The following is a 13,743-nucleotide window of genomic DNA, read 5'->3' on the forward strand; positions in this document are numbered from 1 at the left end:
GGTTTTGGGAAGAGCACGAAATGAGCGGGCTGTAAGGTTACATGGTCACTCTGGTTTGTATTGAGAAGAACTGCAGCAGGCTCAGCAGGGGGCTCGGGTGGAAGCCGCTCTGTGTCTTGGATTAACAAACACGGGTTTGCTGCCCATGCTAGAGCGGTCAGCCTGGTTGTGTGCCTCCATAACTGGCCTCACTGCTTTTTCATGGTGCAGGGAAATGCTGCTTCCAGAAGCCCATTCATAGTCTCCTTTGTAGCCTGGAATTGACCCTGGAACAGTTCACAGGTCCTCTCCCTCAGCCCTTTTACTTTTTTTCTGAACCCAAGCTGTGGTCTGAAACCCTCAATCCTCCCATATATTTTCAGCGCCAGCTTCCCAAAGCTCTGTGCCTTGGGATAAAGTAACTCCAACTTGTGCCGGGCGCGGTGGCTCACGCCTGTGATCCCAGCACTTTGGGAGGCTGAGGCAGGTGGATCATTTGAGGTCAGAAGTTTGAGACCAGCCTGGCCAACACGGTGAAACCCTGTCTCTACTAAAAATACAAAAATTAGCTGGGTGTGTTGGCAGGTGCCTGTAATCCCAGCTACTTGGGAGGCTGAGGCAGGAGAATCACTTGCACCCAGGAAGCGGAGGTTGCAGTGAGTTGAGATCGTGCCATCGCACTCCAGGATGGATGACAAGAGTGAAATACCATCTCAAACAAAAAAAAAAAAAAGAAAAGAAATAGCTTCAACTTAAAGTGTTAGCAACTCAAAAAAGTATGTGGCCCTCTGCTCGTGGAGCATTGAACGAACCTTAGATTATTGCCATAATTTGCTGCAGATAGGAAAATAAATATGAGCTGGGGCCATTTTGCTTGTTTCTTCTCACCAAGGCAGTGTTTGCAGTTAAGCCGACTGGCTTCATGCAGTGCAGAGCTCCTTTAAACATCGTGGGACAGGTGGATCTGCCAAGCGGGAGCTTTCTGTGCTGGCCCAAGGCCATGTGGCCCAATTCTAGCCTCACTGACCATGTTCTGCTGCCGGCATGCCCCCCACCCACCCGCCTCCCCCTCCCCCTCCCCCAGGTCCCAGCCATCAGCCGTGTTGTTTCGATGACTCCTCCCATCGAGGGAGGCCGTTGGCTCACCGTGGGATGACGGCTCCCATCGAGGCCATTTCTCCTGCCCCGCCCCTACAGAGCCTCCCTTCTTGTGTCCCAATGTGAGTCTAGGGGACCCATGCAGTTTTGGGGCCTGCCTGTATGTCTTCTTCCCCTAGTGAAACAGCAGATTCCTTCGGTTGGGAAGCGGCATCTCACCTGTCTCCCTGACTCCATGGAGCCTAGCAGAGGACTAAGTATACTGCAGATACTTAGGAGATACTTTATTGAGTTGACTGCAGAAAACACAGGGGTGAATCATGGTAAGCTTGGATTAGGTGATCTTTTCTTAGATATGGTATAAAAAGCATAAGCAACCAAAGGAAAAGATAGATAAATTGGACTAGATTAAAATTAAAAACTTTTGTTCCTCAAAGGACACCATTACGAAAATGAAAATTCACAGGATGGGAGAGATGATTGGCAGAGCGTAGCTCTGGTCAAGCATTTGCATCCAGAAGACACAAAGAGCTCTGTCAACTCATAACAAAATGATGCTCTAATCTAACCATGGGCAAAGGATTTTAATTGGTATTTTACCAAGGAAGAATACAAAAGGCCAGCCAATGAATGAAAAGATGGTCAACATGGCCAGGCGCAGTGGCTCAAGCCTGTAATCCCAGCACTTTGGGAGGCCGAGGCAGGCAGATCACGAGGTCAGGAGATCGAGACCATCCTGGCTAACACGGTGAAACCCCGTCTCTACTAAAAATACAAAAAATTAGCCAGGCGTGGTGGTGGGCGCCTGTAGTCCCAGCTACTCAGGAGGCTGAGGCAGGAGAATGGTGTAAACCCGGGAGGCGGAGCTTGCAGTGAGCTGAGATCCAGCCACTGTACTCTAGCCTGGGTGACAGAGCAGGACTCCATCTAAAAAAAAAAAGATGGTCAACATTATTTGCATTTATTTGCATTAGAGAAATGCTCATAAAAACTTTGTACTTCTTACGCACTAAGAGGGATGTAATAAAAAAGACAGACAATGAAGAAGTGTTGAGGAGGATGTGGAGGAGTTGGAAGTCTCTTGCGTTGCTGGTGGGGATGTAAAATGGTGAAGAGACAGACAATGAAGAGGTGTTGAGGAGGACGTGGAGGAGTTGGAAGTCTTGTGCGTTGCTGGTGGGAATGTAAAATGGTGAAGAGACAGACAATGAAGAGGTGTTGAGGAGGACGTGGAGGATTTGGAAGTCTTGTGCGTTGCTGGTGGGGATGTAAAATGGTGAAGAGACAGACAATGAAGAGGTGTTGAGGAGGACGTGGAGGAGTTGGAAGTCTCGTGCGTTGCTGGTGGAATGTAAAATGGTGAAGAGACAGACAATGAAGAGGTGTTGAGGAGGACGTGGAGGAGTTGGAAGTCTCGTGCGTTGCTGGTGGGGATGTAAAATGGTGAAGAGACAGACAATGAAGAGGTGTTGAGGAGGACGTGGAGGAGTTGGAAGTCTCGTGCGTTGCTGGTGGGAATGTAAAATGGTGAAGAGACAGACAATGAAGAGGTGTTGAGGAGGACGTGGAGGAGTTGGATGTCTCGTGCGTTGCTGGTGGAATGTAAAATGGTGAAGAGACAGACAATGAAGAGGTGTTGAGGAGGACGTGGAGGAGTTGGAAGTCTCGTGCGTTGCTGGTGGGGATGTAAAAATGGTGAAGAGACAGACAATGAAGAGGTGTTGAGGAGGACGTGGAGGAGTTGGAAGTCTCGTGCGTTGCTGGTGGGGATGTAAAATGGTGAAGAGACAGACAATGAAGAGGTGTTGAGGAGGACGTGGAGGAGTTGGAAGTCTCGTGCGTTGCTGGTGGGGATGTAAAATGGTGAAGAGACAGACAATGAAGAGGTGTTGAGGAGGACGTGGAGGAGTTGGAAGTCTTGTGCGTTGCTGGTGGAATGTAAAATGATGAAGCTGCTCCGGAAACACCTTGGCAATTCCTTGATGTACAGGAATATGAAGAGTTGCCGACACGCCCTGCAATTCCATGCCTAAGTATATCCTCAAAAGCTTTGAAGACATGCGTCCACACAGAAACTTTCACACAAATGTTCTTGTGTTCTTGGCAGCATTATTCATCGTAGCCAAAGAGTGGAAGCCTCTCATGCCCATCAGTAGATGAATGGATAAACGAAATGTGATTTATCCTTACCATGGAGTATTATCCAGCCACAAAAAGGAACAAACTACTGATTTATGTAAACCATGAATGAACTTTGAAAGCATGATGCTAAGTGAAGGAAGCTAGAAATAAAAGGCCACACGTTGTATGATTCTATTTATGTGACATGTCCAGAACTGGCAAATTTGTAGGACAGAAAGTAGATTAATGGTTGGCAGGGACTGGGGGAGGGGGTGTGGGAGCGACTGTGTGTGGGTCTTGTGCCTTCTTGGGGTGATGAAAATGCTCTAGAATTAGATGGTGGTGACGATTGTGCAACTCTGTAAATGAACTAAAAAAACACTGAATTGTACATTGTAAAGGGTGAATTTCATAGCATGTGAATTCTCTCCCTCTCTCTCTCTCTCTGTGTGTGTGTGTGTGTGTATGTGTGTATTATTATTATTATTTTTTGAGACAGAGTCTTGCTCTGTTGCCCAGGCTGGGGTGGAATGGTGCCATCTCGGCTCATTGCAACCTCCACCTGCCAGGTTCAAGTGATTCTCCTGCCTCAGCCTCCTGAGTAGCTGGGATTACAGGCATGTGCCACCACAGCTGGCTAATTTTGTATTTTTAGTAGAGATGGGGTTTCACCATGTTAGCCAGGCTGGTCTTGAACTCCTGACCTCAGGTGACCCACCCACTTCAGCCTCCCAAAGTGCTGGGATTCCAGGCATGAGCCACTGTCCCAGCCTGAATCTTTCTTAAGTTATGTCTGGCCTTCGGCAGAAATAGCCACAAAGCCAAGGTAGGAACATTTTACTCTTCAAGTGATGATGGCATCTGATAACCTGTTAGAAGGAGCTTTTAAAATGCAACATAGCCCAGGGCTCCAGAAAAAGGCTTGCACGGAGAAGAGAGGGCTTTGTAGATCTCAGCAGACAAGGCGTGCTGCCCAGGGAGCTCGGTTTTCACTGTAACTGGGTTGCACTGTCGCCACTGGTCTCCTCCTCCCCACAGATCCCAAGGGAGGACTTCCTGTTGTGTAACATCCAGAGAAGCTTCTGGAAGCCTGGGGAGCTCTGGCTGTGCAGGAAAGATCCAGCCATTTTGTTGCGGAAGGTGCTCGCCATCACGCTCCTGTGTCGTTGACCCACCCACTTCCGCTGCTCACGTCATGCTGTGCTCAGCGTTATTCAGGGCAGAATTTCACTCATCAAAAATGGATTTGGGAGCATTTTAAAATAGTGCGTTTTCAGAATTTTTGTGGTTGAGAACCAAAGAAGGAAGGCATGGCACGGGTTTGAATCACTTACATGGGCTTTGTTTGCTTGTTTAGGTCAGTGTTTCCAGTACTTTATATTTCTAATATAAAGCCAACGAAAGCCACAAAGAGATTTAAGGTGTGGGTGGAAGTGCTCCGTTTGCTGTGTCTGTGTTCCTACAGAGCTTTATGTTTTTTTGGGAGGGTGGGGACTGGGGAGGTGAGGGACAGGGAGCTCTAGTCAGGAGGGTTGGGCAGCCACACTGGGGGTGGAGAAGGTGGCCCGGTCCCTGTGGGGCTGTGGGGCAGGTGAACTCTCTGGGGGCCCCTGTCATGGTGGAGGGCAGAGAACACTGGTCCAGCACCATTTCCCTGGCCTGGTCTGCTCCAGGCTGCCTGTCACACCAGTGGTGGAAGGTGGAGGCACCAGCCAACTGGGGCAGGCTGTAGCCTCACTGTGGGCTAGAGACTCCGCCCTGTGCTGATCTGGGACAGGTGGGCTGCAGGGAGACCTGGGGCCCCATGCCCCTTAGTCCTTTGTTCCAGCCAGGCCGCCTCTCTCTCTGCCCATGTTCAGTGGATGCTGTTTTTGTTTGTGGCTCTCTCTGGACTGTTTTCCATCTGCCTCTGTGCATCAGGGACTTTAATGTTTTACCAGGTATTTTGAGCCTCACAGTGACTATTCTGGGCCCAGGGGAGAAAAGGTGAAGTCCTGTTCCCCATAGAGTGCTCCCCTCCCTGTGGCAGTGTACTTCCCTTCCCCCAAAGATTGCTTCCCTCCCCTAGAGTGCTCCCCTTCCCCATAGAGGAGTGCTCCCCCACAGAGAAGTGCTCCCCCTCCCCACAGAAGAGTGCTCCCCCACAGAGGCATACTCCCCTTCCCCCACAGGGAAGTGCTCCCCCTCCCCACAGTGTGCTTTTCTCACGTGTCCTGAGCGTGGGTGGCATGGGGTGGTGAACGCATTGTACGCAGGGAGCAGCCACCCCGAAGGCAAACGGGAGCACTAATTCCTGATCTAGATGGTGTCAGGTTGAAAAGAAGTTTTTAAAATAAGTGCAGGCGGCCGGGCGCGGTGGCTCAAGCCTGTAATCCCAGCACTTTGGGAGGCCGAGGCGGGCAGATCACGAGGTCAGGAGATCGAGACCATCCTGGCTAACACGGTGAAACCCCGTCTCTACTAAAACATACAAAAAAAAACTAGCCGGGCGCGGTGGCGGGCGCCTGTAGTCCCAGCTACTCGGGAGGCTGAGGCAGGAGAATGGCGTGAACCCAGGAGGCGGAGCTTGCAGTGAGCTGAGATCCGGCCACTGCACTCCAGCCTGGGCGACAGAGCGAGACTCCATCTCAAAAAATAAAAATAAAATAAAAATAATAATAAAATAAGTGCAGGCTCATTTAGAGATGGCTGTTACCTGGCCTGATGTTGCATGGGAAACAGCGTCGGAACCCTCGGGGGTCGGGGGGGGGATGCCTCCTGTGGAAGGGGGTGCTGTGCTGTCGCCTCCCATGTCGAGTTGTACCTGAGACACTAGCATCTGTGCTGCTCAGCACGTGGGCCCCACGGAGGAGCCCCCGCAGGCGCTGGTCTCTGCGGGAGACTGGGGTGTGAGCACGCGGTATCACATCGTGTGTGGGGGGACTTAGGATAGGTGCTGTCTGATTTCGTAGTCTGGATATTCGAGTAAACTTGACATTAGCATTAATTGCAGGCACTGGACGACCAAAAGTGAGAAAAGGAAAAACCTGAGAATTTGCTCAACTGTGTAAAAATGATGCCACTTAGGATAATTCTGCGAAGCTACCACCTATGCCAGCTACCCGTGGAGTGTAACATCGGCTTCCTGAGGCGCTCTCAGCCTGCTCCATTTTATTTCACTTAGATGGTATCCCCCGCATGTGATGGCCAGCCTTCGCCCTGTGCCTTCGCCCCGTGCGTCCCTGCAGTGCGGCTGAATCTCAGGGGACTCAGACACATGTGCTCAAACTGAAGGTCCGAAAGAACGTTTTCCATTCTGACCCCTGACGATGGAGAGACTTTCTGCAGATAGATACCTGTTTTCCGGTCCTTACTGTGTAGCGAGACTTTCTGCAGATAGACACCTGTTTTTACTTACTGTGTACACGGGCAGGGGAGAGGAGGTCACTCAAGAATTTCCTAGAGGTCTGATAAACAGAACTCACCCCGTGAATCCAGTTAGGTTTTTAGCGTCAGTAGCACAGGGTAGGACAGCACATGGGCCGGCAGACCTCACCTGTGCAGAGGGTTCTATGGAGAGGCGAAGTCAGTAGCCTGCTGTGGCTTCTCTGGGGAAGATTCAGCCTGGCAGACAGTTGTTCCAGTGCCCTCATCCTTGGTCTGCTTACTCCCTGTGATGAGCGCATGTGTTTTGTGAGATGTCTGCCACATGGGTGGGAACTGTGTATTTTCACCGTCGTGAAAAAATGTGGCTCTATTCAGTAGTATTGCTGGAAAATAGAATGGGCTGAGGGAGGTTTTTAAGGGTGTGGTTATTAGGCAGATGTTGCAGGTTCCTGCTACAGCGTGATGACCCGTGCAGATGTTGTAGGTTCCTGCTAGCATTGACGGCATAGGCAGGTGTTGTAGGTTCTTTCTAGAGTTGATGGCTGAGGCAGATGTAGGTTCCTTTGAGCTTAGGACTGTAACACAGTGGGCCTAAGTTCACCTATACAGCTTCAGGAAAAGAGGATTGGTTGTTTATTTCCTGTGGTCTCAGCGTGTCCCTCCCTGGAATGGAGTATAGACCCATCCACCATCCAGAGCTTCATTTTGAATTTGGGGAGTTTGCCAAGAACTCTAACCAGGTCTGAAGGAAAAAGGGGAGTCGTGCATTTGTAAAGTATTTGGTTTTGATTGAACCAACAGTGCAAGTTACAGGTTAAGCCAGTTTTCAGGTGAGAATATTTCCTGCTGGTGTGGACGTGGTCATTTTAGTCATAATACTGTGACGGCAGAGCTGGGTCTCCGGCTGCGGTGGTGGCCACTTGCCTCTTTCAAGTAAGGAAGGCTTCCTCTTCGCGCGTTTGTCTGTGGTCAAGAAAGTTAAAACAAGAAGGCAGGAGAGTGTCGCTGTCCTCCCAGCACCCGGCTTGGGACGGTCTGGGAGGGTGTGATTGAGTGCAGTGTTCTGTGTGTTAATGTGTGTTGATGGATTTCTCTGTCCTCCCAGCATCTGGCTCGGGACGGTCTGGGAGGGTGTGATTGAGTGCAGTGTTCTGTGTGTTGATGGATTTCTCTGGGTGGAGATTTCAGGGATGCTTCTTTCTGTCCAGTCCATCTCAGACATGGAGAGCCTCCTAATCTCCACATTTGATGACATTTGATGACTCTCCCCGGCAGCTTCTCCTGTGAAAGCTGATAGCTGCTGGTGCCTCCCTCCCCAGCCCTCTACTCACCACCTGCCCTCGCAGGTGAGCCGCTGCGCCTCCCGGGCTCCTGGGCCTGCAGTCAGCTCTCAGTGCTGTGGAGGTGTTTTACTTTTGCCAGGAAAGTGCACCCTCCACACCTTCCCTCCTGGTCAACTCTTAGTCACCCTGCTGGTGTGTAAAGCGCAGAGTGCTCTGAACAGTGTTCCAAGTGTGTCCCAAGTGAAACCACTGGTTAGCCAACTCCAGTTCAAATCCCTTCCCTACTTCACGTAAGATATGTGAGCTCTCCAGCCTCAATTTCTTCAACCGGCAAATGAAAATAACAGGAATATCCATTTCAAACGATGGTGAGTTTTAAATGTGATCATACATCTGGGAGTCTTAAAATAGTACGTGGCACATAGTAATTGATCAGTAAATGTGAGGATTTTACTGATGGGGTAATTGGGCACTGGATAGCTAAGACTTACTAGTTCTGAGATAAGGTAGTAGCATAGTAATAATAACTATTACTATTATTTGAGACCGAGTCTTACTCTGTTGCCGAGGCTGGAGTGCAATCGTGCCATCTCGGCTTACTGCAACCTCCACCTCCCGGGTTCAAGCAATTCTCCTGCCACAGCCTCTCAAGTAGCTGGGATTACAGGCACCTGCTACCACGCCTGGCTAATTTTTGTATTTTTGGTAGAGACGGGGTTTCACCGTGTTGGCTAGGTTGATCTTGAACTCTTGACCTCTGATGATCCTCCCACCTTGGTCTCCCAAAGTGCTGGGATTACAGGGGTGAGTCACCATGCCCAGCCCATAATTAGAATTAGAATGTAGCTATTTAAAATTTTATCCCAGTGTTTTAAAGTACATTTAGAGTATTATTACCACCCAAATAATCATTCATTCTTTTATTCAATTGATAATAATGTGAATGTTTAATGAGTGCTAAGCACTTACTGTGTACCCTAGTATGAAGAGAATAAAAGGATGCACAATAAATGTACATCCCCTAATCAGAGACAGTTTTAAATTTTAGTTTATAATTTGTAGATGTTCCTACTCACACCTTAATATTAGAATCATATGAGAATGAGTGAGGAAGGCCATAAAAGCAACAGGATCATCGAGAAGCATAAAACAAAAAGGTTAGGAGCTCTGAGAGGCAGGACCCAGGCTTGGTATTGTTCTGTTCTAAGTAATTTTCTAAAGTTTTGAACTGTAAAAAAAAGCATGGCATGGACCTGACCATCGCAGCCGTGTTAAGTGTAGAGTTCAGCAGTATTGAGCACTTCCACATTGTCAGGCAGCAGAACTCTAGAAATTCTTCGTCTTGCAACGCTCAGCCTCTGTGCCGTTAAACTGGGCATCCCCACCTCCCCTCCCCCAGGCCCTGGTGACCACCGTTCTGCTTTCTCTGTGATTTTGACCACTTTAGATATGTCATTTCAGTGGACTCATCCGTGTCTTGTCTTTCTGTGGTGGAATCACTTTATGTTGTGTGTATACACGTTTTTTTTGTCCATTCACCTGCAGATGGACTCTTGGGCGTCCATACCCTGTAGGCTGTTGTGAATGCTGCAGCAGTGATCGTGTGCTGACGTCTCTTCCTCATACTGAGTTCTTTTCTTCTGGATGCGCACCCAGAGGCGGGACTGCAGGATCCCGTGCTGGGTCATACCTGTGTTTAATTCTCCGAGGAACCTCTCTGCTGTCTCCACAGCAGCCACGTCATTTCACACTCGCACCAGCAGTGCACAGGGTTCCAGTTCCCCACGTCCGCCCTGGATAGCTGGGGTTCCAGTTCTCCATGTTCCTCACCGGCACTTGGCACTGTCTAGTTTTTTGGTAGCAGCCATCCTGCTCCGTGTAAGTGGTATCTCATTGTGGGGTTTTGTTGTTGTTGTCTTTTAGAGACTGCGTCTCGCTCTGTTACCCAGGCTGGAGTGCAGTGGCACGATCACAGCTCACTGCAGCTTCGACCTCCTGGGCTCAAGTGATCCTCCCACCTCAGTCTCCCCAGTAGCTGGGATCACAGGCGTGCACCACCATGCCTGGCTAATTAAAAAAAAAGACAACTTTTTTTGGAGAGGCAGGGTCTCATTAGGTTGCTCAGGCTGGTCTTGAACTCAAGTGATCCTCCTACGTTGGCCTCCCAGAGTGCTGGGATTACAGCTGTGAGCTGCTGCGCTGGCCTCATTGTGGTTTTAATCTGCATTTCTCATGACTAGTGATATGGAGCAGTTTTCATCTCCTTATTAGACATTTGTACACCTTCTCGCTACAAATGTCTATTCAGGTTCTTTGCCTATTTTTAAATCGGGTAATTAATGTTTTTTCTGTCATTGGCTTGCACTGGTATATTTTTTTTTTCCAACTTCCTAAGTGGTACTGATGTGTGGCCGGGGTGAAAACCTGTGGTCTAGGTGTGGAACAGGTAGAGCGACCCCAGGTCTGACCGAGATGCTGAGTAGGAGCTGTAACATGCAGAGTGTTCAGAAGGTGGTGGGGATTGCCCGTCTGCTCTGAGGGATCGACTGTGTGAGGAGATGAGATGAGCGCTGCACTTGTGAACGTGCAGATATCTCGCAATCAAATGGTGTCAGGATGTGGTGCTCAGGCGCAGCCTCAGGCCAGGGTGGATTCGAGAGCATAAGGGAAGGGATTCTTGCTGGGAAGAAAAGTAGGTTTTGAAGGAGGTGGAGGCAAAACAGTCCCTGCTCCTCTCCACCTGCAGACTCAGCTGCCGCCACCGCAGCCTCCCGGAGTTCGGTGTCCACGGTAAGGACCTCCCTCAGTGTGTGGGCAACACGTCTTCAGCCAGTGTGCCAAGAAACTGCAAAGGCGAAATAGTGTTTTTGGCAGTGTTTCAAAGACATAGAGAGTGCATTGTGTGCACATTCAATAGTCCTACTGTAGCTCTTTAGCAAATTACAAAAAGTAACACAGGGCCTGGTGCGGTGGCTCATGCCTATAATCCCTGCACTTTGGGAGGCTGAGGCAGGCAGATCACTGGAGGTCAGGAGTTCAAGACGAGCCTGGCCAACATGAGGACACCCCATCTCTACTAAAAATACAAAAATTAGCCAGGCATTGTGGTGCACACCTGTAATCCCAGCTACTCAGGAGGCTGAGGCAGGAGAATTGCTCGAACCTGGGAGGCGGAGGTTGCGGTGTTCCAAGATCACGCCGTTGTACTCCAGCCTGAGGGACAGAGTAAGACTCCGTCTCAACAAACAAAACAAAACAAAGGAACACAGGATTGTATGCAGAAAGGGTAAGGCAAAATTGAAGGGATGGGATGAATTTGAGCATCCGTCATCCCAAAATCCCAAATCCAAAATGCTGCAAAATCTGAAACTTTTCAAGCACCAGCATGATGCCACAAGTGGAAAATTCCATTCATAAGCTGTTGACACGAATTTTCATGCCTAAAATTATTTAAAATATTGTATAAAATTACCATCAGGCTATGTGTGTGAGATGTGTGTGAAACACAAATGAATTTTGTGTTTAGATTTGGGTCTCATCCCAAGGTGTCTCATTATACATATGCAAATATTCCAAAATCCAAAGCACATCTGTCCCAAGCATTTTGGGTAAGGGCTACTCAACCTGTATTTATAGATAGAAGCTAGAAGGCATTTATGGGACTCTCAAATCAACATGGGTCTTTATTACCTTCTAACTTTGATGACTGTGTAGTAGACATATTTATTCTGAGAAATGATCATAAATATGAATGCATTTCTTTCATTTCTTTTTATTGAGATGGGGTCTTGCTCTGTTGTGCAGGCTGGAGAGCAATAGCACGATCTCAGCTTACTGCAGCCTCTGCCTCCTGGGCTCAAGCAATCCTCCTATCTCAGCCTCCAGAGTAGCTGAGACTGAAGGTATGCGCCACCACGCCCAGCCAATTTTTGTATTTTTTGTAGAGACAGGGTTCTGCTCTGTCACCCAGGCTGGTCTCAAACTCCTGGACTCATGTGATCGATTTGCCTCAGCCTCCAAAAGCGCTGGGATGACAGGTGTGAGCCACCACGCCCGGCCTGAATGCAATTTTTACGTTATAGTCATTTGTGCTTCTTCCTGGTAATCCGAAATAAGCAATTGTGTTTTTTGCTAGCCAGCTACAGAGATAATGTAAAAAATGTTTTAAAACCATATTATCAAGCAGAAAATGGTGCTTGTAGATCAATATCTTCAATAGTTGCCCATTAAAATTTCAGTATGTGGTCGACTCTAACTACTGGAGGAGCTTCGAGGTCATGCCGGTGTCCTTAACACTCGCGTTTGTTAAAGACAGTCACTGCTGCCCTTTGTGGCCGTGTGCCTCACCTCTTCCACATCACGGAGCACACATGCACTGGGTCACAAGCGGGCCGGGCATCAGGGTGCCCACAGCTGGAGTGACCTACAGAGTCTGGCCCTGCTGGGGCCCCAGGGCCGGTGGCCTCCCTGGCATGCCACAGCGTGAGGCCCTCTGCTCTGGTGGATGCCGTGGGCCACGGGTGTGCCTCCACCTCTGCCCAGTGCATCCGGTCCAGCTCCCTAAGCCACCAGGCTCTGTGCCAAACTCAAGCAGCAGCCAAGTGGAGAGAGCCGAAATTTGTCATCCCTGGCCCCAGCCTTCTATTTCTGATGCCACACTTAAAAGAATAAGGCAAACTTTTATTTTGTAGCATTCTAACTTTTATTTTAAAGGTCTTTCACTATCAAATGACTTTCCTGAATTAACTACATTCTCAAACATATTCCTAGCATTGGTCAAAGGCTGAAGGAATTTTTTACAAAAAGTTGCATCTTGTTGAGTATTAAAAGTCCTACAGATAAAAATAACCAAAGGAGATTTACAGAAGTCGAAAAAGAAGAAAAGACTTTGGGGAAAGTACTGAACCTAGATATTAATCAGAGAAAGCTGGGAACGTTGATTCCTAGGAAGGTGGATACTGTGTTAGGGAGAGAAAGGGAAGGAGAGTCTCCGTCCTCCCACGTGGGGACACGCGTGCTGAAGGATGTGGGCTTGAATCCCCCTTCAGCCTCGTGAATTTCTCGGTCTTCCAGTCCACTTTGCTCACTGGTGTTTTGTGCACTCGGTTTTCTTCTGGGAGCATGACAAGGCCTCCTTTAAGTTCGGGCAAGGGTGGAAGTGGAAGCTGCCTGTTTGGGAGAGATGACTTCCAACCTCTTGTGGGTTCCCTTGCTTCCCCTGGCCTTTTACAATTGTTATTGTAACCGCCGCCATCATGGTATTTTTATTTATCATTATCCTCTCCTTCATCGAACATTTATAGAGCAATTAATTCTGGGCCATTCTAATTTCATCGTGTAATGTCATGCGGTACGATGGCATTACTGTTATTCCCACTTTACAGATGGGAATCGAGGCATAACACGTAGACAGTTGCCCATTGTGGAGGAGTTGAACCTTGGCGTGGGGCCGCAGGGTCTCTCCGCTGCCTGTGGGACGGCCCTTTTCTCACTGTTGTGAGCAGGGCTGTTCCTTTCCCAGCAAAATGAACACCAGTATGAGCGCGCCTTTGCGTCCTTCCATGGACGTTTGTAGAGGTGGAGCTGCTATGTTGAAAGGCACGTGTCTTGGGATTGTTCGTTTACTGCTAAATTGCCACAGTATGTTTTTCTTCCATGAGCAGCCTGCGAATGTACCCTGCCATTTGTTTATTGGACTGTTCATTTTTTTCTCTTCATTTGTGAGAACTCTTCTTATATTAAAAAAATTAGCCCTCACTGGGTACAGTGTGGCTCACACCGGTATTCCCAGCATTTTGGGAGGCTGAGTCGGCTGGATTATTTCAGGCCAGGAATTTGAGACCAGCCTGGCCAACATGGTGAAACCCCATCTCTACTAAAAATACAAAAATTAGCT

The 13,743-nt window shown here is 48.8% G+C and overlaps 1 protein-coding gene and 1 long non-coding RNA gene across 12 annotated transcripts in view; both read left to right on the forward strand.

Annotated features, from left to right (window-relative positions):
• The window catches only part of ATP11A (ATPase phospholipid transporting 11A), a 186,010-nt gene that overhangs the window by 48,919 nt on the left and 123,348 nt on the right, over positions 1-13,743 (forward strand). The window lies entirely within an intron of this gene.
• On the forward strand, positions 1,048-4,717 carry LOC126940667 (uncharacterized). 4 transcript variants are annotated; one of them, XR_007720863.1, is made up of 3 exons: positions 1,048-2,124; positions 2,460-2,543; positions 2,796-4,717. It is a non-coding gene; the product is annotated as an uncharacterized LOC126940667 (long non-coding RNA). The 4 variants fall into 4 exon arrangements; XR_007720864.1 differs by having other exon boundaries at positions 2,119-2,208; XR_007720866.1 differs by lacking the exon at positions 1,048-2,124 and adding an exon at positions 2,214-2,292.

Source organism: Macaca thibetana, chromosome 17 (assembly GCF_024542745.1).
Source record: "Macaca thibetana thibetana isolate TM-01 chromosome 17, ASM2454274v1, whole genome shotgun sequence".
Classification (NCBI taxonomy): Eukaryota; Metazoa; Chordata; class Mammalia; order Primates; family Cercopithecidae; genus Macaca; species Macaca thibetana.